This window comes from Myodes glareolus, chromosome X (genome assembly GCF_982192425.1).
Source record: "Myodes glareolus chromosome X, mMyoGla1.1, whole genome shotgun sequence".
Taxonomy (NCBI): Eukaryota; Metazoa; Chordata; class Mammalia; order Rodentia; family Cricetidae; genus Myodes; species Myodes glareolus.
This window is the reverse complement of record NC_142053.1, coordinates 18783019-18808080: the sequence shown is the minus strand read 5'-3', so window position 1 is coordinate 18808080 and position 25062 is coordinate 18783019. Positions and strand designations below refer to the sequence as shown.

The 25062-nt window shown below is 40.3% G+C and overlaps 1 protein-coding gene across 3 annotated transcripts in view; it reads left to right on the top strand.

The window, feature by feature from the left end:
- Nucleotides 1-25062, top strand: part of Fhl1 (four and a half LIM domains 1) — a 59987-nt gene that overhangs the window by 17350 nt on the left and 17575 nt on the right. For all 3 annotated transcript variants that reach the window (XM_048457588.3, XM_048457589.3, XM_048457590.2), the window contains exon 2: nucleotides 2688-2734. The gene's annotated coding sequence lies outside the window, so the exon portion shown is untranslated. The remainder of the gene's footprint in view (nucleotides 1-2687; nucleotides 2735-25062) is intronic.

The following is a 25062-nucleotide window of genomic DNA, read 5'->3' as shown; positions in this document are numbered from 1 at the left end:
TACTTGAAGGTGTAACTGAACTAAAGCATTTCAGTTTTAAGATTACTTTGCTGTCATCAGATGCTCCTAGGGCTTGACTGTCGTTCCGTTTTCAGTTTTTGTTTTGCACAGTATTGTTGACACGGTCTGCCTTATGTCTGTTCAAAGCCATGGTTATCTTGTACATATTGAAAACTGCACACTGCTAATGCCTACTGTATGTATCTATCCTCACGATCCCAGCTAATGTTAAGTGGAACCAGTACAGAGAAGAAAGCGAAGATGCGAGTGTGGGTCAAGTCTCACTGTAATCTTTCTCTTTGTTACTGATGGAAAAACTGAACTATGGAAGACAGCTCCATCGGGCTCAGTGGAACCCCAGTGTATGAGCTTTTGCTTCCTCAAGCTGAGTCTTTCTCTCTTCTGCCCTCTGGAGGGTGTCAGGGAACATGAGATGCAAGGACTTCTGAAATGGATAGCCAGTGTCCTGGTCTGTTTAATAGAAGGTCTTCAGCATCATAGCCCCTCCCTATGCAGCAAGAAATTGTATAGGTAGCGAGAAGGCATTTGTAGGGCCAAGATCTTAGGAGGGAAGCTACTTGACTCTTTTAAGTGAAGAACCAGATTCCTTTTGAGTAGAACCCTGTATCAGTTGCATCTGTCTTCAGGAATAATCGGTTCTGGAAGGGTAAGATAAAATAGGATATTGAAACTAGAGTGAGGAATTTAAGTTTGAAGTTAAAGTTGGGCTGAATCTAAAAGAAGAATATATTTGGTATCAAGTATTTGTGGGAGCATAATAAATTGTTTCCCCAGCTGCTTGTCTGCTCTATGTAAGAAGTGACGGCTGTGTATCTCATGTTCTGTGAATAAGAGCTGTGTGTGTCATGCTCATTTGATTGCCTTTGGGAGGTTGCTTACTATTAGGAAGTTCAGAGAGGTTGGGCAACTAATGGAAGGTAGAGCCAGTGTTTCACCTCAGCATGTCTGAATCTGGCAGCCTGTCTGTAAACAGCTGTGACATGCTGTATTCTTTCACAGCTGTATGAAAGGGTGTGGTACCTTCTAGAAACAGCAAGTTTCATGAGTGCGGGTGAAGGATGATTTTTTTTTGTATATGCCTGCCATACAACCTAGGTGAAAATAGGAAAGAACGGTTTTTGTGCCTGCCATTATGAAATATCAAAGTCCGTTAGCACAAACAAAAATAAATAATGCAATATTTTCTCTTGTGTAGGTGAGAAGAGGAGTAAAGGGTAGTCCCCTGAGTTGTTTTTTGTTTTATTTTGTTTTTGAGACAGGGTTTCTCTGTGTAACAGCTGTGATTTCCTGGAACTCAACTTTGTAGACCAGGCTGGTCTCGAACTCACAGAATCTGCCTGCCTCTGCCTCCCGAGTGCTGGGATTAAAGGCGGCGTGCGGCCCCACCGCCTGACCTGAGTTCACTTGTAAACAACTCTCTTCGAATGTTAGTTCTTTACCACTGAGACAGATTGACCTTGCTTTTGACTTGGTCAACAAGAACCCTGTTCTTTTAAGTTAACAGTGTGTCCATTTGGACTTCATAGTTGTCCTTAACGGTGACAGTCATCATCAAGATCTCATAAACAGACAGATCTATAAATGTCTATATTAGCATATAGAACTAACAGCACCAGCTCTTGTCTGGCACACACAAAAAATGACATGTGTAGTTACTGCTTGTTTGATAATCAGCTGGAAATGGTTGTGGGAGCACAGGAGGGATTTCAAGCCTGATTGCAATCCCTGCTTTATGTTTGTCCCATTGAAACTTCCTGAGAGCCTGTTCTGGGTGTGGGAACAAAACAGTTGGCAGCCGATTGTGGTGGCACATACCTGTGATGCCAACAGTGGGGGAGGTGAAAGCAGAGTGATCCTGAATTTGAGGCTAGTAAGGATTGCACAGTGAGGTCCTTTCTCAGATAAACAAAACCCAAACAGGCTCCTGCTCAGGAAGAGTTGTCATTTACCAGGTTCCCTTTACAAGTGATGGAAGGAACAAGGTGGGGATGCACATGGGATGGTGGGGCAGCTGCCCGTATGCCAGGAGGACATCGTGTTGTGCATTTCTATCACGGGTAGCAGCAGCCGGGGCCCACCTGTTTCCTAGTACCACGGCCCCATTCTCATTGGGAAGAGCCTGCCATCTAGCCTGCATCCTAATCCTGTTGTTGGTGGGAGATAACTTCAGTGGTCACAGGGTACTTCATCTCCATGACAACACCTAAATATTCCTCTGGTGACTTGTGCTCTATCCTCTGGCTGGATCAGAGCCCTCCTGTGGCAAAATATTCTAAAGATGTTAAAAGAGAAAGGAAAAAGGGCTCAACTAATAAATCTATTCTAAATGACTGAATCATTTGTTTTGATTACCCGGGTGATTGCCAAATGTTAATTTAAAACTGAAATAGGCCATGAGCTCACCCCCCTAACAATGCTGAGAGTTTGAGCTAATACAGCTTGATAATGAGGGAGCCGGACCGACTGCCAGGGCTAACGTTATATGATAAACAGACATTTGGAGAAGTATGCAGACCATCTTGGCTGTTTTCTGGTGACTCTTCGGGTTAGAAATACAAAGGGGAATGTGTTGCCATGAGTCTTCTCAAAGGAAGATGATTTTTTCTTTATTTCTGACTTTTCTTCTAAAAAGGTAATTTTGCTAATTTTTTTTTTTTCCAATTTAGGCAACCAGTAGCTGTGTCCAGCCCTTCCGGAACACATCCTGTGTGAGGTAAGAGCTACTAATTGCTACAGATTCTTATGCTGATCTCCAACTTTCCAGTTTGTGGCATTATACAAAGAGCTTTGTTTGTTTGAGAAGTTTAAGAAGGTTTATTTTAGTTGGCCCAACCAGTATCACTGCTTACCCTAAATATTAGCTCTCTGGGGAATGCCTTTTCAAGCAAAAACCTCATTTGCTTTGAATTTGAGAACATGAAAGTGAATGTGGCAGGCACCACCGAACTTGAAAAGAAAGAGCAGCCCGTGTCGTAGTGTGAACAGTAGGGAGCAGGAAAGCTGCGGAGAGCAAACCCTAGCATGAGTGGAAGAGGACTCCTGGTGGTGGCTGGAAATGTTTGTGCCAGTCAAGTGCTTCAAGCCCAGGAAGCTTTCTGTCCTGGGTGGAAGGAGGCAAGTCACTGTAAGAACCTGGCGCTAACACCGCCGAAGAGTGTTTCTGCTGGGTCACCGTAATGTGAGCGAGCCAACATGCTTTTTCTAGTTTGCCCTCAAGTTCAGAGACAGCCATGTACCATGAATGTGGTGCCTATAGCCACACGGTCCGGACTTTTTACTGTTGGCATACATTGGCTAGATATCCTCTGCTTCCTTTAGCTGGTGGCTGATTTATGCTCTGTGGTAATTCAGGCTTCCTTATTTCTTCCCTTGAGAGAAGGGGACATCCGTCTTTGAAAATAACACGAGGAACATGAGAGAGTTCTACTCCAGGTACAAGGCAAAAATGTGTGCTTCCTTTTGTCCCCCAGTCTCTGTATTTATAGGACAGACATGGTATTTGCAAGCCCTGTACTTGTTGAGATTTCCAATTTTCTACATGAAAAGGTCGCTGTGCTGGCACCTTTTCTACATAGGTAAACCTGCTAAAGTCCCTTTTTCCCTTATTCTTTTTTAACATTACAGAAGCATGCAGGGCAGGGTTATACTGCTGAATCTTGTTCTTCCTTTAATCTGCTGAGCTCCACTGTGTGCCAAGGCAGGTGTGTTATACAGAAGTCAAGCATTTTAGAGACAATATTCCTCAGGTGTAGGGCATACCTAGATTATTTTCCCTTTACCGCAAGAAGACTGAAAATTCAGTCTTCTTTTGAAATTTTGAAATTGCAGAAGACTGCAATTTCTGCTACCTCCATAGTAAGCAGGTATGAGCAAAAAAGTGGGAGATACTGGCTGTGTCTAGGACCAATGGAAACTGCATTTCACACCCTACTTTTTTTAACATTTTTTTTTTGTGGGGAGGAAGTTAAATCATTTAGGAAAATGGAGTTTTCAAGTTCCATAGAAGGATGGTTAAATTTTAAAATGATGTGTTCGTTTTTAAGATTTATACAGCATTTATCTTCCACAAAATTTGCAACTCTAGGGCTTGACATTACTCCGTTTGGCTGCCTTCAGTTTACAAAATTGTTTGGAATACAGTTGAACACAACATAATTCTTTTATGAAAAATTCTAAAGACAATAATTTTGTGCAGTGGGTGTTTTGCCTGCATATGTGTCTATGCAGTCCCTGAGTAGACCAGAAGGGGTTGCTGGATTCCCTATAACTTGATTTCCAATGGCTTGTGGGTGCTAATCAAACTTGGGTCCTTTAGAAAAGCAGCCTAGCCACCGAGCCGTTTCTCCAACCCTCACAATGTACTTGTAGCAGACACATGAGCTGGGCTAAATAAAGTACTTTAATTTGTACTGTGGAAATGATAATATTGTTAATGAATTGGATACATTTCACATTTAGGAAATATTTGTATAACTGCCATATGGTTATTTTCATTATTGATCTGGCAGGTTTTTTTTTTAAATATTCACCAAACAAAAAATTCGAAGACAGTAGTCATAGTGATTTGATGTGTGCCATTGATTTTGATGTCATTTCTCTTCTTGGAGCCCACATAGTCAACGTACAAATCAGCACAGATGGATTACACAGGCTTAAAGTGTTGAGAACTCTTCCATCTAGAGCCCTAGTCTCACACTGGTAGGCTGGATCTGGCACACAGAGGTGTTCTTTGAAAATGCGAGTGCGTTGCCAGCCTTGAAAAATCGAGAGCTTTCACACTCTTAAACATCCACATTGCCGTCTCTTGAAATAGCAGAAGTTTTGGCACCACCAAGCCTACGTTCCCATTTGGCTACAATAGGCTACAGCCAAATTGCTGCTGTTCCTTTCGGGAGAGCACAGGCTGCGAGACTTGCCACAGCCTCCAGCTCTCTCTGCAGTCTTCGGGACACAAAAGGTGGGGGCCTGTTGCCACACTAGAACACCTTGCTCACATAGGCTTTTCAACTTCACTTCAAGATAACATTGTGGGTGCAAAGTTCAGACTGTCCTTTCTTGCAGATCATTTGACTTATTTTTCTGGCCTGAGCCATCCATGTTCATCTTAAGGAGGTGCTTTAAAAGGGTAGCAGGTGAACCCTAATCTGGTGGTACCTGATTAAGAGGAGCATCAAAACACATGAGTACTTTTTTTTTTAAATCTTATTCTGGAAGATTCCTGTGGTCTCTCTCGGGGCTTCTCAAACTTGAAAGTGCACATTGTGACATAGGACTGGAGATCCTGCTTATCACAGCGCTGCTTGTCCGGGCCTCCACTGCTCTCAATCACAAAAGGGTTTTACTCTAAAGCGACCCAGAGATGAAAAGCCTCATGCAGATCCATTGTTGTTCCTTTGGCTCAAGAGAGGGCGAGCAGTATCCTCTTACAAAGGCTGGCCTCCGGTCAGTCTTTCTCAGCTACACCAAGGTCTCTTCTGATTGCAACGAGGTAGTTTGAAAACACAACTAGTTTCAATACCACATATCACATGTAGAGGATAAAGAAAACTTGTGTAAGGTTTTATTCTAAATTATATGCTTCTAGTAAAAATGTTACTTATGTTAGAGCAGAAGAAGTAAGAATTATGGATAGGAACTTTATTTATCCGAGAACATATTTATGTGACTTTTGGAATACTTTGAACAAAGACCACAGGAAATAGGCTAATTATCAAGTCTGTAGGTGTGAAATTACCATGTAAGCTGTAGCGAGGTAGAAAAGTCAGCAAAGAAGATAGACCACCAGATTCATGTATTTCCACCTCTACTGTGAAACGGTATAATTTTAGCAAAAAGGAAATCATGCCCAGAAAAATTAGCTGCACATAGGAAAAGATAATTTCTATATTACGTTCAGAAGTCATGCAGGTAGTGAGAAGGTCTTCATAGGCGTGGCATGAGGTCCATGTTCCAGAACTACTGACTGAACAAACTCTTCAGGAGGTAGATGGCTAATGAATGAAGCCATTCATTCATATTACATCACAAAGAGAGGAGATACATGAAAACCCATCTAGTAGTGAAATTTAAAGACAAACAATCGAAACACTATCCAAGCTCAGGTTCACCCTTAAAACAAGAAGTGACACAAACTAACTTGTAAATGGCAGGAGTCAACTATTAGTAGCTTTGACTCTTGTAATCCTGTTTGAGGAAAGGTGTCCTAAGAAGCAGATTACCCCTAGAAAAGGAGAAAAATGACCCATGTTTAGGTATCCATCACAGCGTTACTTTTAAGAATAAATAATTAGAGCAAATTTAATTGTCCAGCATTAGACAGATGGCTCATTTATTCAACAGGTACATTTTTTTCAACATTAGTCATTGAACCTGGGGCTCTGTGCATTCTAGGCAAGCACTCTACAGCCTTCCTTTTGCTTTATTTTGAGACAGTCTCAACAAATTGCCCACACTGGTCTTGGCACTCACTCTGTAGCCCAGGCAGGCCTTGAACTTGCAATCTGCCTGCCTTATTCTCAAGTAACTGGGATTGCAAGCCTAAGGCTCAACAAAAACTTCTGATTAAGTAAATTTTGATGGATCTGTAGAGGAATGCTATGAATTTCTTAAAAAAATTTAGGTTTTGATGTTTGCTTATTAATACAAAAGAATATAGCTAACAAAAGCTTGCTATGGTACAGGCTGCAAATTGTGTGTGTATGTATGTATGTTTGTATGTATGTGTGTATGTGTGCATGCACACGTTCACATATCATGGTTATAACTACAAGGTGATATGGATGTACGGACAAGAACTGAAGGTCATGTAGATGGATGTAAGTACCATTTTATTGCCGTTTTTTATGCTTGATTATTTTAATGTAAGCTTGTACTTCAGGGTTGAGAATCGTGGAATATTCCTGTTTATCACACAATAGGTAACTAATTGAAACAAGCTCTCATAGATTAGTTATTCCTGCTACCATACAGTAAGTAAATGACCATGAAATATGTCCTTTTGGCCCTGGCTAGAACTTAAACACGGAGTTCCAGTGTTACAAGTCTTCCTTGTGTATTTTTATCCCATTAGCTCAAATTCCTGTATCTCTTTCTTCTTCTGTGTTCTTGGTGACCTCCATGACCAAGAACACATATTGTGTTTTAGAGCTTCATACCAGGCGGGGGTGGGGGTGAGTCTTTATGTCTAAGGGTCCAGTATACCCTGGAGAAGAATCTTCAGTATGTTCTAACCAGAGGGCGATGGCTATCATCTCCATTCCTTTGCAGAAGCCTGCAAAATTCACTTTCCGGTTAATGGTCCTTGCCAGTGCCCCTTCCCTTCTGCCATCCTCTGTGTTTCACATGAACTTGTTTGCTTTTTAATTAGGTCAGTAACTTCATGCCTGTTTTTCTTTTTTGATATGGTTTCCTCTGGCTTTGGCACCACATATTTTCCCCACATGTCATTGCCTCTGGAGCTTCATGTTGCAGGCAGTTTTCAAGGGGAATGGAGAGCACATTGCTAGGGAGGGGAACTCTTGACTCTCTTGCTTGCCCTTTGCTTGCATGAGCAATTCATATTTCTTTTGGGTCTAGTTCTGTTTGGTTTTGGAGTCTTCACAGTTGGTTATGTTTGGACTAAAAGATACTTCAGTACAAATAATGGTAAGTCTGATCCGTCTGGCAAAGGTGCAACATGTTTGTTAAGGTTACTGGTTTATTTATCTCCCCTGTCTCTATGGTGACTAAATTTGAGTCTGGGATTTAATGGACTTAATTTTGACCTTCTGTAACATCTCCTAACTTTTCCCAGCCTTTTACTGAAAAGGAATTCATTTTCACTTGAGGAAAGAAATGCGCTTCACTTACAGAAGGACTTTTAACCAGACTCTCAAAGGTGGTCTCTCTAGAGTCCTTGATTTTTTTTTCAATTTAAAAATTGTGTTTTTTAAAAAGAATGTTTTATGTGGATGAGTGTTTGCTTCCCCTCTGTGGTATGTGTTTGTGTGTGTGTGTGCGCGCGCGCCCGTGTACATGTGTTTGCTTGGTATCCGCAGAAACCAGAAGAGGGAATGAGAGCCTCTGGAAGTAGAGTTACAGTCTGAGTTGCCATGTGAATCCTGGGAATTGAACGCAGGTCCTCAAGAACAACCAGTGCTTTTAACTGCTGGCCATCTCTTCAGCCCTGAGAATATTTGATTTTTACAATCTTTAGTCAAAGTACACATCACACTCAACAGCACACATGTGTATTCAGTACTACTGGTGTCCAAAGAGTAATTTTCTTTTTGGTGAAATAAAGTATCTGTTAGTTATTGTGAATGAACTGTTCTTGTGAACATATTATTAGAGAGCTTATTGTAAAGATACTAAGTCAAAGGGAACATTGATTATACAGAAAATACTTTATTTTTAAAATTATTTCCTACTCATTATAGGATTATAAATTTATATGTTCATAAATGCTTAGACTGTATCTCAGAGTTTAAATGTGTTAAATTGCACCATAGATGCCACAAGAGAGGTTTAGTTTGACCAGAATTCCCATAGAAGTCATCTTTGGGTACTGACATTCAAATCCATCATTTCTTCTGTACCTCACTCACGTGAATAGAGGCAGAGTGTCTGTCAGAGGAAGCTAGAGTCAAACTATGTAGGACCTCAGTTGCTTTAGATATCACACAGTGCTTTCCAGTCTCTCTTGTATGGTTGCAGGGCACCTCAGAGGACTCCAGTGTGGGGAAATGCAATCATTTATCCAAAATAAAGCCAGAGTATATTACTGTGTTTATGTCTAGTGTATAATGTGTTCTGCTCACAAAAAAATGTCTGTTTTAGGTCCTTTCACCTTCTCTAAGAACAAACTCACATGTGAATTTTTCTTAAAACCCAAACACAGGAGTCAGAATATGATTAATAAGGTTTGCAGCAAGGGCTGTAGCAAGGGAAGCAGCCTGTGTTCTTCTGACCTTGCTCTGCAAGCATAAAATAATAGAGTTCAGATTTATCAAGTTTAACTCAGGTCCAGCACATATTGGTAAAAACAAAAACTTCATCTAAGATATCAGAAAGTCTCCAAAGATGTGGAAGTTGTTTTAAGACCTTGTCTATCTGTCATCACCTCTTCTATTAATAGGTCAAAGCCTTGAGAAGCAGCAGCAGATGCATGCTTGGAAAGATCCACACTTGTGAGATGAATGTTGGATACTCCCTAGTTTCTGATTTTGAAACCTTGACTCACACATCTTAGAATCAACTATGAACTCAGTAAATGTATTAGGTCAAGTTCGTAGGTACATCTTATAAATGTCATTCTGGCCATATGAGAAGTGTGTCTGAGGTAAAACTTTTAGGGAAATCACAGATTGAGGCCAGAAACCCTCAGTAACACTAAAAGTGAGCGATACTTCTGCATTCTTCATTATCATTATCCTGTCAGCTTTATGTCACATGGTGAAAGCCCAGTGTACTATGCTGATAATTGTTATAACTTATGTCATTACTTCTTTCATTGGTAATATTTCAGCTCTGTTTAAAACAGCACTAAGAATGAAGCCAATTTAAGGAGACATGGATGATCTGTATAGAATTCATTTAGAAGTGTAGCTACATTTTCTTGTCCTGTTTGCCAGGCATAGACCATCTCTCACTGAGGATATCCAACTCTTGGCTAAATAGTTTCTTAAACTGTTCTTTACCCGAAGAGAAAAGCTATGGTACATAACTTAGTAGTTTAGTGTTTATTTGTGGTCGTCATTGAATTTTGTGGGCATCTCTTAAATCATGAATTTTGTATGTGTGATATAACTAGTTCTATACTTGGAAAAATAATTTGCTGAAAGTATTCCATGAGTTTCTTTCCTAGAACCAGTAGAGATTTTGTGAACTATGGTGAGCATTTACATACACAATTACTAATGTATATTGCCTAGGAAATTTATAACCCATTTTGCCTTTTTAAAATTTTTTGTGTGTGATGGCTATTCTTGGTTGTGCTGTTTTGCCTGCATGTGTGTATGTGTATCTTGTGCCTGCCAAGGCCAGAGGAGGGCATCAGATTCCCTGGGACTGAGTTACAGATAGTTGTGAGCTGCCATGTGGGTGCTGGGAATTTAACTCAGGTCCTCTGGAAGAACAACCAGTGCTCTTAACTGCTGAGCCATCTCTCCAGCCACCTGTACAATGGTGTCCTTAGCTCCTTTTAATGCTTCAACTGCAGACTAAGTGGAGATGATGTATTCCACCCTTTGCATTGGCTCACAACAGGTTGAACTGGAAGACAGTACAAAATGCTCCAGTATTTTTAAACGCAAAGTTTGTTCCCAGCCCTATCTTCTGTACTGCGTCTTTATAAAACTATACAGATTCTTGACCTATTGGCCCCTCCCTGTTTCCCATTTCTCCCACTGAAACTTCAGATCATAAAGAGTAAAGGATTTTATTGATATTTACCATCTTAGATTGCACTCATCTTTTTCACAGGAAACTGGAATTTCCCAGGGAACAATACCCTGGTAATTCTTTAGTTTCTCTTCATCATTTATTATCTAGTGCTAGGGGTTTGGTAGACATTGTCTAGTGATAAAATAAATGAAAGGCTTTATGTCACTTACTAATGATGGCGTTACCTGGTAGCACACAGAAAAGTCTCAGGGTCTTTGTTTCACTCCCTTTCCCTCCTCTAGCCACATTATTGACGCCATTGTAGCTTTCTGTTGCATGAAACAGTCTTTTCTTTCTCATTATAACATAGCACTGCACCATCGATTTTATTAGGTTCTTCAGAGAGGAAAGTTGAGAATTCCAACAATGAACGCTGGTTCATATCGCCTGGATGCTATAATTAAACCTTTTACTGCATTTGACTTATCATATCATCTGACTTAAATTTTTGAATGATTTAACCCTAAACAAACTGTCAGATTTTATTCCATGGCTTCAATTTTGACATTTTAATGATGCTATCAGACTTGGCTCAAATCTTGGTATTTATTTTGGTGGTGACTAAGAAGAGGTACTAACTGGAGTGTGACATATGCACAATTTTCAAATTCTAGGGATTTTACTTCTCCCAGCAAGTATACAGACACAGATACTCTTCTCTTTCCCACCACGTTTCATGATTTCGTTTTTTGTGCTATTGAGTCTTAGAAGGCCAGCCTAGGAAATACAATTAGGGTTCTTTTCATGTAAATGATTTCATTTGAAATCAGATGGTTGGTATTGAGGAGAGTAGCACACAATGTTAGTCTTAGGTACCATAATGTATGGGGGGTGGGAGCTAGAGTTAGATATTGAGGCAGGAAGTCAAATGAGGAAGTTTTTTTCCCAGTGTGGCATCATTTTTTTCTATGAAGTCTACAGTGTAGTTGGGTTTATGGTACCTAAACTCCATGGGTTTAATAAGTACTAAGAGTAACTTTGGAATTTACAGAAGTGTTGGGCCAAGAGGTTGGGCCGATAGTTGACTTATATTTTGAACATTGTATTATTTTAAAAAACTTAAAACAACAGATACATCCAACTGTTTTATACTACATTTTAGCATTCTGAAGGAACACTTACTGATCGACTTTAAAATAAAGTAAGTAAAGATTATTAATGTCAGCCTAAAAAAAATGTCTAGCACTTATTAGTCATCCATCAATGTCAGTGTAGCGTTTCTGTTGGGAGAGGAAAGACAAAAGGTCTTCAGAAAGGCCATTACACTAAAGCCATTGGTGTTAAGGTATTGGCTGTGAGAGCTGATGTTACATTTGGGTTTCCAGTTACAGTGAGCACTTACCCTTCTGTTATATTTAGTCTTTTCTAGTGCCGTCAGGAATCTGGGAAAGGATGAGTATACGCTTTAAATTTGAAACAGCCATAAAGAGGGATATACAGTTAAGAGGTTGGAGGAAGGTTTGAATGTGCATATGTGCAGCATTGCTGTTCAATATGAGATTTTTAAGGATTTCCCAATTGTGCCAGTAGAAGCTTCAGATGAGTTTGGCAGAGTCCTTTCCTTTAGAGGCAGTGGCACTCAGTTCACTTCCTTCCATTCCACATGGCATTACTCGCCCATGGTCTTATATACCGTTTGAAAGCCACCGTCTGCGTGTGCAGACTTGCATTCAAGTTTTCACCGTTTTCCCACATCCAGGGTCTCATAGCTCAGTCTTGCTTTCACTTTACTATGCAGTTAAGAGTTAAGGATGACCTTGAACTTCTGGTCTTCCTACCTTCCCTGCCCAGTTCTGGGTCCACAGGTGTGTGTCAACACTTGCTCTTTTAGGCTGTGCTGGGCATTGGATCTAGGATCTTGTGCCTGGGAGGCAAGCACTCTACTAACTGCATCCCAAGAACCATATACCCATAAACCTCTCCCAACATTTGATTGTGAACATTTTGTACATTTGTCATCCGTAGTCTGCCAGTAACAACAGTGTGTTCTGCTTGTTTATATTGTGTGTGTCTATAGGCCAGTCTGTTTTACTTGGGGCTATAGTTTAATGTAAAGCTAGTGGATCTCTTCAGCAGTTAACTTCAGGTATTTTATACACACAAAGTCTAGCTTTTTGAACACTGCACTAAGGTGCCTAAACTGGCGTAGCATGCCATGAAATAGAATACATTTCTCAACTTTACTTTTAAAAATAATAGTTTTTCTGGAATTCTGGCATAGAGTTGAAAAAAAAAAACCTCACTTGCTCATTTTAAAACTGAAACTCATTTTGTGACCCGGACTCTGCTGACTTCTCATTGAAGCAGGATATGCTTTCAAGTTTCATTTTCACCAGTTAGAAGCTAGAAAACTTCTTGTAGAGAGGTGGGATCATCCTTAAAAGAGCTGTTGTCATCAGATGATGTCCTTCCCACCGACTCTGTTGCATTTGGAAGGCAGGAGAGCAGCTAATTGGTGTGTGCTGGATTCAATCTCAAGCCCTGGTCTTAAAGTCAAAGTGTTAAGTGCAAATTATTAAAGCAACACTCGCTACAGTTTGAGCAGAGCATGCAGGGTGGACATGAAAGGTTTCGATGCTTGGTGTTCTATACCTATTTATGCAGAGAGCTCTCCCTCTATTCTTCCAAAGCTGTGTAGGTCCCTCATTCCGTCCCCCAACTGGCCCATGGGGCTGACTGGGCATGCTTCCTTCTAGAAGTCTTCACTAGCGCTCTTGAGGGAACTGGCAGGAAGACCCTTAAAAGCATTTCTAAGTAGTTTTCCCCCACCTCCTATATGGGTTAATCCTCTGCTTTCCTCTTTGGTTTCGTCTGCTGTTGCTTGGGTTGAAAAATAGGCTTCTGTTGTGTCGGGAGAGCATGAATTTAAAAGAATTATACATAAAAATCTATATAAACTTGACCAACTGCTTCAAACAGACACATGACCCTTTGCTGCCTGTAAAAACTCATTGGCATGGTGGGATTATGTGTACTTCAGTCTTGAGAGAGACTATTAGGTTGCAGCATGTTTGATTCATCTACCACTGACTTGCCCTTTGATCTCAGAATGTGACTGACTTGTTCTGTGATGGCTTCATAATCACCCATAATAAAACTGATTTACTATATATAGTGTAAGAGTTGAGTTTTAAGCTATATCTAGTTTCTGTAATAGGTCAAATGTATGAAAGATTTCATTAGAATTTAGGTATGTACGTTAAGCTTTCAAATCAGATTTATTTTTACCAATAAAAGTTTGCATAGAAATATTTTATATTCTGTAGTTCATATGTACAGTACCGCCCTTAGTTCAGTGATATTTCTATAAATGAGTGGAGAAGATTAATGATATGAACTATAAGACATGTTTAAAGTATTTAAAACTTGATTACACTATGTGATTTGGGCTTGTAGGAAGATGGAAAGGGTTCTGGATTTATGTTTACAACAGGTGACAATACTTGGGCTTCTATTCTTAGTTTGACCTCACCCACTTCTCCAAAGGCAAGGTACTTAATCTAATGTCTTGGTTCAGCCATCTGTAACACCTGTAATGCTGTTCCATTAAAAGAGGATCTGGTTTACATTTGCTAGCATCTGAGGATTTAACATAGAAGGTGGCGCAGAAGTTCAGATTGCTGGGTAGTGAGTGTCTGTTTGTGTGCCTAATGACAATCTTGACAAATTACTAATTACTACATTTAGAAAGTTACATCTCTGGAGGGAATTGATATTTGATATTGTTGTTCTGTGTGTTCTAAGTTACCATCATAACAGTAGAAAATAAACCCCGTCCTGGCTGTGTTACAGAGGGATTAATCACTTCTTCAAGTCGTTGCTAAAGCTCTAGTCCTTTTAAACAACAGAGAACAAAAGTGTTCCTTTTTTTATTGCCTCTTCCCCCAAATAAAAGTCTTACAACTAACTTTAGTTACACTTCTTCACTTGTTGAAGTCTCTCCAAGTTATATTCTTTGTAAAGAATGAAGGTTGGAGCATGTCAATTACTTAAAGCAGCTAAAAATACCCTATGCAAGTATGTAGAGGAGAGTGCTTTGATTTGTACATCAAAGCAAGAACCAAAATTGCATGAGCTTGCCTCTGTACATTTGTTCCCAGCTACTTGGGTTTTTGCAAAGACTCAGATGTTATCTAAGTACAAGAGGAGTGAAGTAGTTCAACTCTGTGTGAAACTGAAAAAACCTAGATTACTATTTTCTAAATCCAATGGATTTGAAAGTTCGGACCAGCATGAGGGAGAGAATTCTTATCACAGAGATTCTTGGTCTTTTTTTTTAAAAAAAAAAATTCATAAGCACAAAGTTTGTTCCAAATTAGTCATTCTATAATTACTGAAAGATGCTTGTTATTTGGCTTGGCCATGTATTTAATAAATCATATGAACAATGAAAAAACCAAAAAATGTGCAAAGCTATACAAAATAACTTAGTATTTTTTTAAAAAAAATATTTATTTATTTATTATGTTCTGTCTGTGTGTATGCCTGCAGACCAGAAGAGGGCACCAGACCCCATTACAGATGGTTGTGAGCCACCATGTGGTTGCTGGAAACTGAACTCAGGACCTTTGGAAGAGCAGGCAATGCTCTTAACCTCTGAGCCATCTCTCCAGCCCCCAATAACTTAGTATTTCAAACTGGACTGATGCAGTCTGTAAGGTCTCTTTCAGAGCACTCTGATACTATGTGTGTTTTCTAAGGGGGTAAAAGAAAGGGTGCTTTAAGGCTTCCCTGAGAGTAATCCTCTTGGTTGGATCATACTCCAACATTTCCCTAGTGAGGTCAAAGAGAAGCTCGTGTTCAGCATTCTGAGATAGCATAAACGCCTTCAGATCTTGGTCTTTTCATAATGATCTACCTCAAGGGTTTGTGCCATGTGATACACGTGAGTCATGTGCAAAATGAGAATATCTACTTAGAACAAAGCCTAATTAACTTATGTATTGATAGTAGATACACAATATTGAGCACATACCATTCGCTAAAATAATTATACAGGGAAAGCAGGACAGATATCAATATCACCATTTCATCTATGAAAGAAAATTAGTTTTCTGGTAAATAACTTGGTAGTTTGACCATCACATTTGCGGAGAAATTGATTTCAGGACTGGAGTCTCTCCTCTAGGTACAACACACTAAAGCCAGAAAAAAATTGTTCATTACTCTTAATTTTATTAAATAAAAACTTAAAATGAATTTAAGTTTAATCTTGTTATCTCAATCTAATTGTACTAAAATTTAAACTGATCTTTTTTTGTTTGGTTTTTGAGACAGTCTTGGGAGGTTGTCTGAGCTTGCCTATTACTTGCTCTATATACTAAGCTGTCCTTGAAATTGTGGTAACAGTCCTGCCTCTGGCTCCCAAGTGCTCGATTGGTGTGTACCATCGATGATAGGTGTGTACCGTCAGCCCTTGCTTATATGACTTGTGAACTTGTTCAAAGAGATTGGAAATTAAATACCTTATTTTACATTCCTGAATTCATGTCTTCCCTGTACAGTTCCTGATCCAAAATGGTAATTTATATAAGTGTAAGTATGTATTTATATAAGCTTAAGTATGTATTTCTGGCATTAAATGGGGAGCTACTTTGGAGGGAAATAAGAGTAATTAGGTTTTCCTGTATTTTCATAGTCCTGGTTTGCTACAACGCTCCACATCAGCGTCTAGCAAAAAATAGTGTGTGTGCTTTTAAAAGAATTCCCTCAGAGTCTCCCACTATCTCTGACTCTTAAAACCTTTCTACCTCTTATAGATCTCTGAGCCTTGAGGAAGAGGTGTTTGATCAAAAACATCCCAATTTTGGTTCCACTGATTTATAAACATCAATCCTTCTTTTGAACCCACAGTTAATTTTTTGTAGTATTTGCTGTGAAATTGGAGTGAAGGGGCTGATGACATTTCCTTCCCTTGCGCACTTGTAGAAATGGGTTAAGCAGCCACAGATAGTCACAGACCTTCCATCTTTTTTTTAGTTCTTCTGTGACCTTTTAAAAAGCAAGTGCCTGTTTCAGAAAGGATTGAATGTTGAGGCTCTAGGAGTCGAGGTACTCTTGGGCTTTGAAGCAGAAACAATTGCAGGCTGAATTGAAAAGTTTTTGAGGTAGATATAGTTGATGATCCCATGACAGACTTACATAATGAACAGGGCTGCTACTCTGTTTTCCCAGCATGCAGGTTAAGGTCAGACCTGTGACTCAGAGTTGTGCACTTTCTTGGTAGTATGCATCAGTGACATGTCTCCAGTCTCATCCCAGAAGGGCTTGTGCCCAGCTCAGGTTGCTCACATTTTAATCCCCAGTTGGGAGGCCTCCTTTCCTTTTTTTAATAGATAAAGAAAACAACACGAACATTTGGAAGCCAAGTACTTTAGATGTTTTCAGCCTAAAGACTTAAGGAACACCAAGGCACCCTCATAATTGAGAAGTAGATCTTAGTTGTCACTAATCTCTCCTGGTGTGGCTCTGCATGGATATGTGATGTGTACATGCTTAGTAAAGTGTTTTACTAAGTTGGATATTTTAAATTCATTTAGAATCAAAGGCAAGGCCCTTCGATTCACTGTAAAGAATGCAGACTTGGGATCAAAAGCTACTTACTCTCTGGATGGCTTACTAGCTAAAGGTTATCTTAGCATAGTTGGCATAAGATTTCTAGATGGTATCTTCTCTGTATGTACAAAATAATCTGCCATGTCACTAGACTTTGGGAGCTACTTGATCCATTTGAAATTTCCATTTGCTTGTCTTGTTTTTTTTTTTTTCTATTACTTTTTTTTCTTTTGGTTTTTTGAAACAGGGTTTTTCTATGTAGTCCTAGCTGTCCTGGAACTTTGTAGACCCTGCTGGCCTCAAACTCACGAGATCTACCTGCCTCTGCCTCCTGAGTGCTGTGTTTAGAAGCGTGCACCACTGCCTGGCTCATCTCTTCCCATCCATTTAGTGCAGCCAGTTCTTCTTGGCTCACTACATCTTTAGTTGGTACACCCCATCTTTCTTACAGCACTATTTGTCATAAGAAAACACTGGAGGAGCCCATTCCCTATGGAGAGATACAGCCTAGGCATGGTCTGAAATAAGCAACTCCATAGAGGCAGGAAGTAGGCTTGTCATTGTGAGGGGCTAGCCTAGGTTGGGGAGGGTGCTGGTGGTGGGGAGAAAGAAGGACTGCTTAGAAGACCAGATCACTCTGGGAGTGGTGAACGTGCTCCGAAGTCAGATAGTGTGGATGATTGTATAGCTGTGTAGATACGCCGTAGACCTGTTGAATTGAGTACACTAACAGGGTGGGTTCTTAGGCTGTGTTCTTTGTATAGTGTATTTGAGTAGATAAAAACCAACTTGATGAAGTCTGGAACTTGGAAGCTTTAGCAATTACAGTGACCTGTAAAATCATGCACAGCTTCTTGAGTTTCCACCCAAGAAATATTTTCATTCTGAAATATTTTTATATACTATTACTGATAACTCCAGAGGACTTGCTGTCTTTTAACTACCTTTACTACCATTCACCGATGATCTTTTTATTTTGTAGAGGAATATTATTAACACAAATGAATCCCTGATTGGCAGAAGTATAGGTAAAATAGGTAAGGCATTCTTAATGGGAATTAAGGGTTGAGACATTATGACTGTGGGTCTTCCCCAAGCTCTGCCTCTAGAGCGGTGATGGGAGTTTGGAGAGGAGCCTCGGGAAGACACTGAGAGCAGTCTGCCCTCTCCTCCAAGCTGACCCCACAGCTGTCCCCTGCCCCATCGTACTACTTCTCAGGGGCTGTGCATTGTTCCTGTCCCTTTCCTTGTGTTCTCTTGGGATGAGCTGAGTCATCAGGTTTAAAGAAGGGAAGGGGTAGCTTTAGGAGTCTTGGGTGATCTCTGTAGGCCTGAGAATATAGCCTTTTCCCCCATAGTCACCTTCTTTTCTAAGTACTGGCTCATGGTGGATTGCTGTCTAGAAGGCCAATTGCTACCATTTCATCTGTCCTGTCCACAGGTTGGTTAGAAAATTCTTGCATTTGAACCAAAAATTCGTCTTGGCATAGATACGCGGGATTGACTTCAGTGGATATTTGATCATGTATAGGGCAAATACTTCCAACACTTGAGACCTTAGGCCTTGCCCAAGTTGTGATCCAAGGCAACTCTTTCGCCTAATCTTCTGAGCCTGTCCTATACCTGGTTTAATAAAATAGGTCTTTCATATCTACATCCCTGGCATTCATTGAAAATTAACTTACAGAATGCAATTGTAGTTTTGCAGACTGGAGATGGCTCCTGGCTGTGGAGTAGTCTCTTTTTGTTGTTGGTCCTGAGAAATGAACATAAGTTCTGAGATGCGTGTGACCCAAAGTCTGCCTTATTCGTTCATACTCAGAAGCTGTGTTTGGGAAGTCTGGTAACTCTAGGCGGGAAAGGCTCACTCACCCACTTTGTTAACTGGTTTCTTTTTTTTGTAGGAAGGATACAGGAAAAACTCTTACTCACTCCTAGACCAGGCAGGTGCCCTTGATCTACCTAGCCATTCCCTTGAGAATTCAAGGAGCTCTGTTCTCACGTGTTCTCTCATTTGTTCAAAAACCATTCTTGCTCATGTTTGGGCTCGCAGCCCTCTCCTTTGGGCTGTTATGTTCCAACCTCCATTCCTCTCAGTCCTGAGGACTTTCAACTTTGCTCCAAGTTCTCCAGTTATTCGCAGGCCCATGGTCTTTCAAACTGGGCTCTTGGCCAAGATCCCGAGCTCTTATCTCCTTTCCACATACCTCCTGTGAACTGGTGAACTTAATAAATTCTACTGCAGGAAACTGATGTTTGGGGACAGCTACCTTTTTGCAGTGTCATTAACTAAATAATATATAGTGATTGCCGTGTGTCAGTCACTCTCCGGAGTTACAGACGTGCTCTATTTTTCATAATAATAATATCACATAGGTCTTCATAAGACCTATCCTATAGACACTATTATTATTTCCATTTTGCAGATAAGCAAGTTGAATTACAGAGAAATTAGATAAAAATTTCCCCATGTCATACAACCAGAAAGTGATAAAGGTAGAACTCTTCTCCAGACATTGTGGCTCCACAGTCCTTTCTGTGAGCCACTGTGCTATGCTCACCTGAACTTCATAAAATCAGTATACATATACTAAATTTGGAGACAACCACAATTATTTATCTTCAAGATAATGTTAACTGTTGAACCAATCTCATGTAAAATTAAGCCCTGAATGGAGAGATTTGAGAAGTTATGTGCAGTCCACACAACTATTTGAAGTTCATGAATGCGATAGACTAATTACTGTTAATTATTGTCTCATTTTTCCTAGGTTAAGCAACCCAGATTTTTGAGCATTAGGTACACATTTCACATATTTGTTCTTCTTCATTGTTAAACTGCTTGAAAATAAAGATGAACTGGGTCTGGAGAGGTAATCCTTGAGTTGAGAGTGTTCTCTGTTTTTGCAGAAGACCTGGGGCTCATTCCAAGCATCCGCATGGTGGTTCTCAACTGTCTGTAACATCAAAACTGTGTTCTGATGGCATATTCTGACATTCACAGGTACCAGACTAGCACATGATAGACATAACATCCATACAGAAAAGGTATTCACATATGTAAAACAAAAGTTTAGGAAACAAAATGGGCTGAAATTAAGGTTAATGTGGCAGTCTTCCCAAGCGTATGTCCTTTACTAGCTTCTGCTACGATAGACCTAGCTAAGATCCTTTTTGGGATGTCCTAATGAACTGTACCCAGGGCCTTGCCTATGTGTAGGCCTGTGTTCTACTGAGTTCTGTCTCCAGCTCTACTGCCCTCCTTTCTGTGAGGCCCATTTGCTGACTCTTGTGTTCTCATCCTTCTCTTCAATGTACTTGCTAACTGCCATAGAGAACACAGGGAGATTTGAAACTACTCTTGTCCTTAAGTGTCTGCGGTTCTGGTAGACCCCTGTTCCTCCTTCAGCCTAGTCTTTCTATCTCGTAGCTCAGTGTCGACTACCACTGCAGAATTAACCAGAGTTTATGATTTTGTCAGCTAGACTCTTGCTGTTGCATGAGAGAATCCACCATGTTTCCTTCCTAGCTCAGGATTAGTGACCCTAATTAGTCCCTATTGATAATTAGGAAAAATAAGGGACCATGATCATCACTTGCTACAAACTTAATTCATAGGCTTTGTGTTGTAATGAGTAAGACCTCTTGTTGGAATCATCTTGACTGGGTATGAGGAACAGTCCTTCCAAAATCTCTGTTTTCATCATATGACTGTCGGGACAGACAAGCTACCCACTGGGGCAGTAATCTGTTGGTAGACCACACACCAAGATCAGTAGATCAGTAGATTAGTTGTCACAAAATAGTGCCTGGCATTGAAGCTCTTCCTATAGAAAGTTATTCTTGTTTGCTCTCAACATGAGTCACTGTGGGCTGCCACTCTCTTGGGTGGAGTCTAGATTGAGACACTTGTAGGGCAAACAAGACAGAAAAAGCCAAGTGAGCTTTAGCCCTCTGCAATTTTTCAGTTTGCCGCAAACCCAGAGTGGCTCCATTATCAAAATACTTAACTCCAGCATAATAAAAGAGGGTCTTCCCGAGTGACATCCGTCACTTCTTGGTCTTTCTTCCCATCATCCTTAGACTCCACCGAATTAACTTCAGATTCTCTTTTGAGCAAACCTTCATATATATGTGTGTGTGTGTGTATATATATATATATATGTATATGTATGCATGTATGTATACAACATTCTGTCTGTGTGTATGCCTGCACGCCAGAAGAGGGCACCAGACCTCATTTCAGATGGTTGTGAGCCACCATGTGGTTGCCGGGAATTGAACTCAGGACCTTTGGAAGAGCAGGCAATGCTCTTAACCTCTGAGCCATCTCTCCAGCCCTGAGCAAACCTTCTTAACCACACATGAGTTTCTTCAACATTGAAATCCAGTTCAACAGCTGTGCTCTACTTACAGTTTGAACAGAGGAGTGCAGAATATTGTAAAATACTCACCGTAGTCTTTTAATAAAAGGAAGATCCATTATGTCACTAGGCTAAATACTTTACACTCACGAACTGTAGGCTCTTTGTAAGCAAAGTAGTCAATCATAGTTGTCAGCACTAAGGATGAAGGTATGAAGGATAGGGTTGTAGCTCAGTGGCAGAGTGCATCCCCAGCATGTTCAAGGCCCTGATGCCAGCCCCACTACCAGGGAAAGACTAAAGCATGGGTACTTTATTTGGCTCATTCTTCTTGCCGTTTAGGATATTCATCAGCGGGGTGAACAGTAGACTAAGGCCACAGGACACTTGGTCCTCTCACATCTCTCAGGAGCGTGGAAGGCCCGTAGCAGGTGGACTCAGTGATTGCCAGGACTTGGGATGATTGAAAGGGTGTTTTGATCATGGCACATGGCAACATGGAAATAAAACAGATATATCACAAGTCGCTGGTAGAAATAGACTAGGAGAGAATTTTAACACCTAAAATATGACAAAGATTTATCCCTACCAGTAGCGTCTCAGATTCATAAAGACATTTATTTCCCTTGATCTATATTTATATTATATATTTTCTTCTAAAACTTTTATGGGTTCTTATTTCTTTGTTCCACTTTTCTCTTTATTTCTCTCTAAATTCTTAGCTAATTTTTGTTGTGAAGTCTGATATCATTATCATTGGGTCTTCCTTTGATAGTCATTTGTTCAGTGTTATTCTAATGGTGACTTCTGGCGAGAGTCTCACAAAAAATATCCATCGGATGTGGTTCTGATAGTTTCTGTATCTTGGTGAAGGTCTTTAAAAACATGGAAAAGGACAGACTGGGGACAAGAAACTTTATAAACTATTACTAATAATGATATGACATTTCTAAAAGTTAGATAAAACAGAGCATGGCATACGCTTCCATCCGTAATCCGTGAGTGAGTATTATAAAGAAACCCTAGGCCATGGTGAATTGCAAGATAAATTATCTTCAATAGACTTGCTTGCCATTTTCAAGTTGCCTTGGTTTTTATAGTCTTCTTTTTGTGTATGGCATTTGTCATGGGTCTTCCCCTTCCCGTGGACACTCTTGTCTTTTCTCTGCGACTCCGAGGCCCTCTAGGCAAGCAGAGTTCCGGGTTTTCATTTGGCTCTTATGTTATGAAGCAGCACTTGTGTGATCCCGGAGTGTTCCTTCAGTTTGCTCTCTCATGGGTATGCTGGGAATTGTGACATTTAAAAAGTGGCATTGCAAAATTGGACATGCCATTTGGCAAAGGGTTCCTTCAGCCTTAAAGATTGCCAGGAACCCGAGATGGCTGAAGCTGCTGGACTTATTTCTGGCAAGAGTACACAGGGCAAAAAATACTCTGGACTGTTCACCATTGAATCCCATCATATCATAGTACATGACGAGATGCTTTAATCTGGTGTTTAGACTCACTCAGGAAAAATGGTGGAGGGACTTGTAGCCTGACAGAATTATTCTGGGAGAAACTTAGGATGGATTAATTTATTGGTAGTAGGAAAGAATAAAATAATACATGAAAGTTCAAGATGAAACCACCAAGACTCCATTCCAGGTTGTAATCGGGTTCTTGCTTTTGGCCATGACTAGTGGTTTTAATTGTTTTAATGAATTTTCAGTAATTTGGAAAATTTCTTGAGTAAAAAGAAAATGGAGTAAGATAGAAGACTGACCACAAGTCACGCTGTGAAAGAGGAGCTCTTGAGACATATATGGGCCAAGTGGGTCACCGAATTTGCTGTGTGACTCTTGGCTTTCACCCATTTGAACTTTGAAGTGTGATCTTCCTAGTGGTAGTTGAGAGGTAGAGTCTAGGATTATATTGCAGCATGGGAATTCTTACATTTTGTCTTTCTTGACTTGAAATGCTAGGTACCATTAAAGTGTGTTTGCTCTTGCCATCTCAGAAGATCCTCAACTGTAAAGGGCTGCATGAAGTGCCAGTCTTTCACACTGGCTCCTGGCTCCACCTCACACAGTCTCCCCTATTTTCCTGCTCACCCAGAATTTCAGTGGCAGTCAGCTTTTGACTTCATCCCTTCCTCTGCAACTAATACCTCCTCTCTCCTGCCCTCTAACATCCCTTCTACCTAATCTTGTCTTTCTGTCCCCATTGCTACTATCCATATTCATTTAGCCCTGCCATGTATATTACCTGGTCAAATACAGTGCCCTTCAAGGCCACTTCCCAGCCTTTAGATTCTTCCTTTGAGATCTCCCCTTATGACTGCTCACATCACTCAGATCTTACCCTTCCTTTGCACCAACTGAAAAGCAGCCCTGTGTTCTCTGACTTTCCTGCTTCTCGCTTTGGTTGCATCGCTGCTTCTTCGTCATCCTGCTCTGAACAGCCTTCTCCCATGATGGGGAACCTCAGCCAATCATATTCTGCTTAGGGTGTGTCCCCCTGGGGCCATACAAAACAAATAAAAGATCGAAATGCACTTGCTGCCTCCTCTTTGACCCTGCATTCTTGGATCACTGGAACCCTGGTTTTGTAAGTTTTCCTTTCTTCTGTTTGTTAAAGATAAATATTTTATATTAAGCTAGTCTGGTTAATTTTTAACTACTGATTGACCACGCTCTTTAATTGGCGCCCAACGTGGGCCAGCCAGACTTCATCCTGCTTCTGGAGCATGCCTCATTCCTCTCACGACTTGACCAACATTCTACCTTTGTCTTGACCGACCCCTTCCCATTCTCTGAAGAGGACAGTCCTCACTATTTAGGAATCAGTCCCGGCATAGATGCTGTGATGTTTACCAAGTGGTTTCTGGCCCCATCTTGATAAGATTCCTGTCAATGATAAGTAGTGTAAACATTGTATGTCTTTCCTGTAGCACCATGCTCTGCCTTGCATATAAATAATTTGTATATTGATCCAGGTAACAGTTCACAGTAAAGACCCTATTTTTTCTGTCTAGCAAACCACTTTGTAGTCATAGCAATAGGACAGCTATCCAGTTGTTGGTCATGTAAGAGAAATGGGGCAACAGAATGATGAACAGATCCCAGTGAGGAGATAGAATGCACCCATGGATTGATGGAAGACAAGGATGAGTAGATAAACTCTGATGTCAGTGGTCTTGAGACGATCACTCTCTAGAGGGGACTGAAGGGATTTGATGCCTAGTACTTAATAAAAAGTCATCCTGATCTGGCTAGCACAGGATAGGTGCTAAAGAGAATTGTTTACTATCTGCCAGCCAGCTTTCCCAACAGTGCAAACAGTACAGCTTTGTAAACAGTACAGTGATTATTGAAGAGATTGTTAAATATTATGCAGTTAATGCATAATAAAATCAGTCAGTGAAATTAGTGAGTGTTAGGGTGTCTGCTAAGTAACCACTGAAGTGTCTGAACAGTTGAGCCAAGATGTGACAATTTATTAACTGTCCTTACTGAGAAATTATTTTTTTCTCATGGAAAATGATGTTTTTATTTCTTCATTTTTAATTCTTTGAGAATTTCATATAATGTGTCTTGATTATATTCACCTCTCTCTCTGAGCTCCTCCCAAATTCAACCCCCTTTACTCTTGGTTTTCTGTTTTTTAAGCCCATTAAATACAGTTTGTGCTGCTTAGGTGCGTGACCTTCCACTGAAGC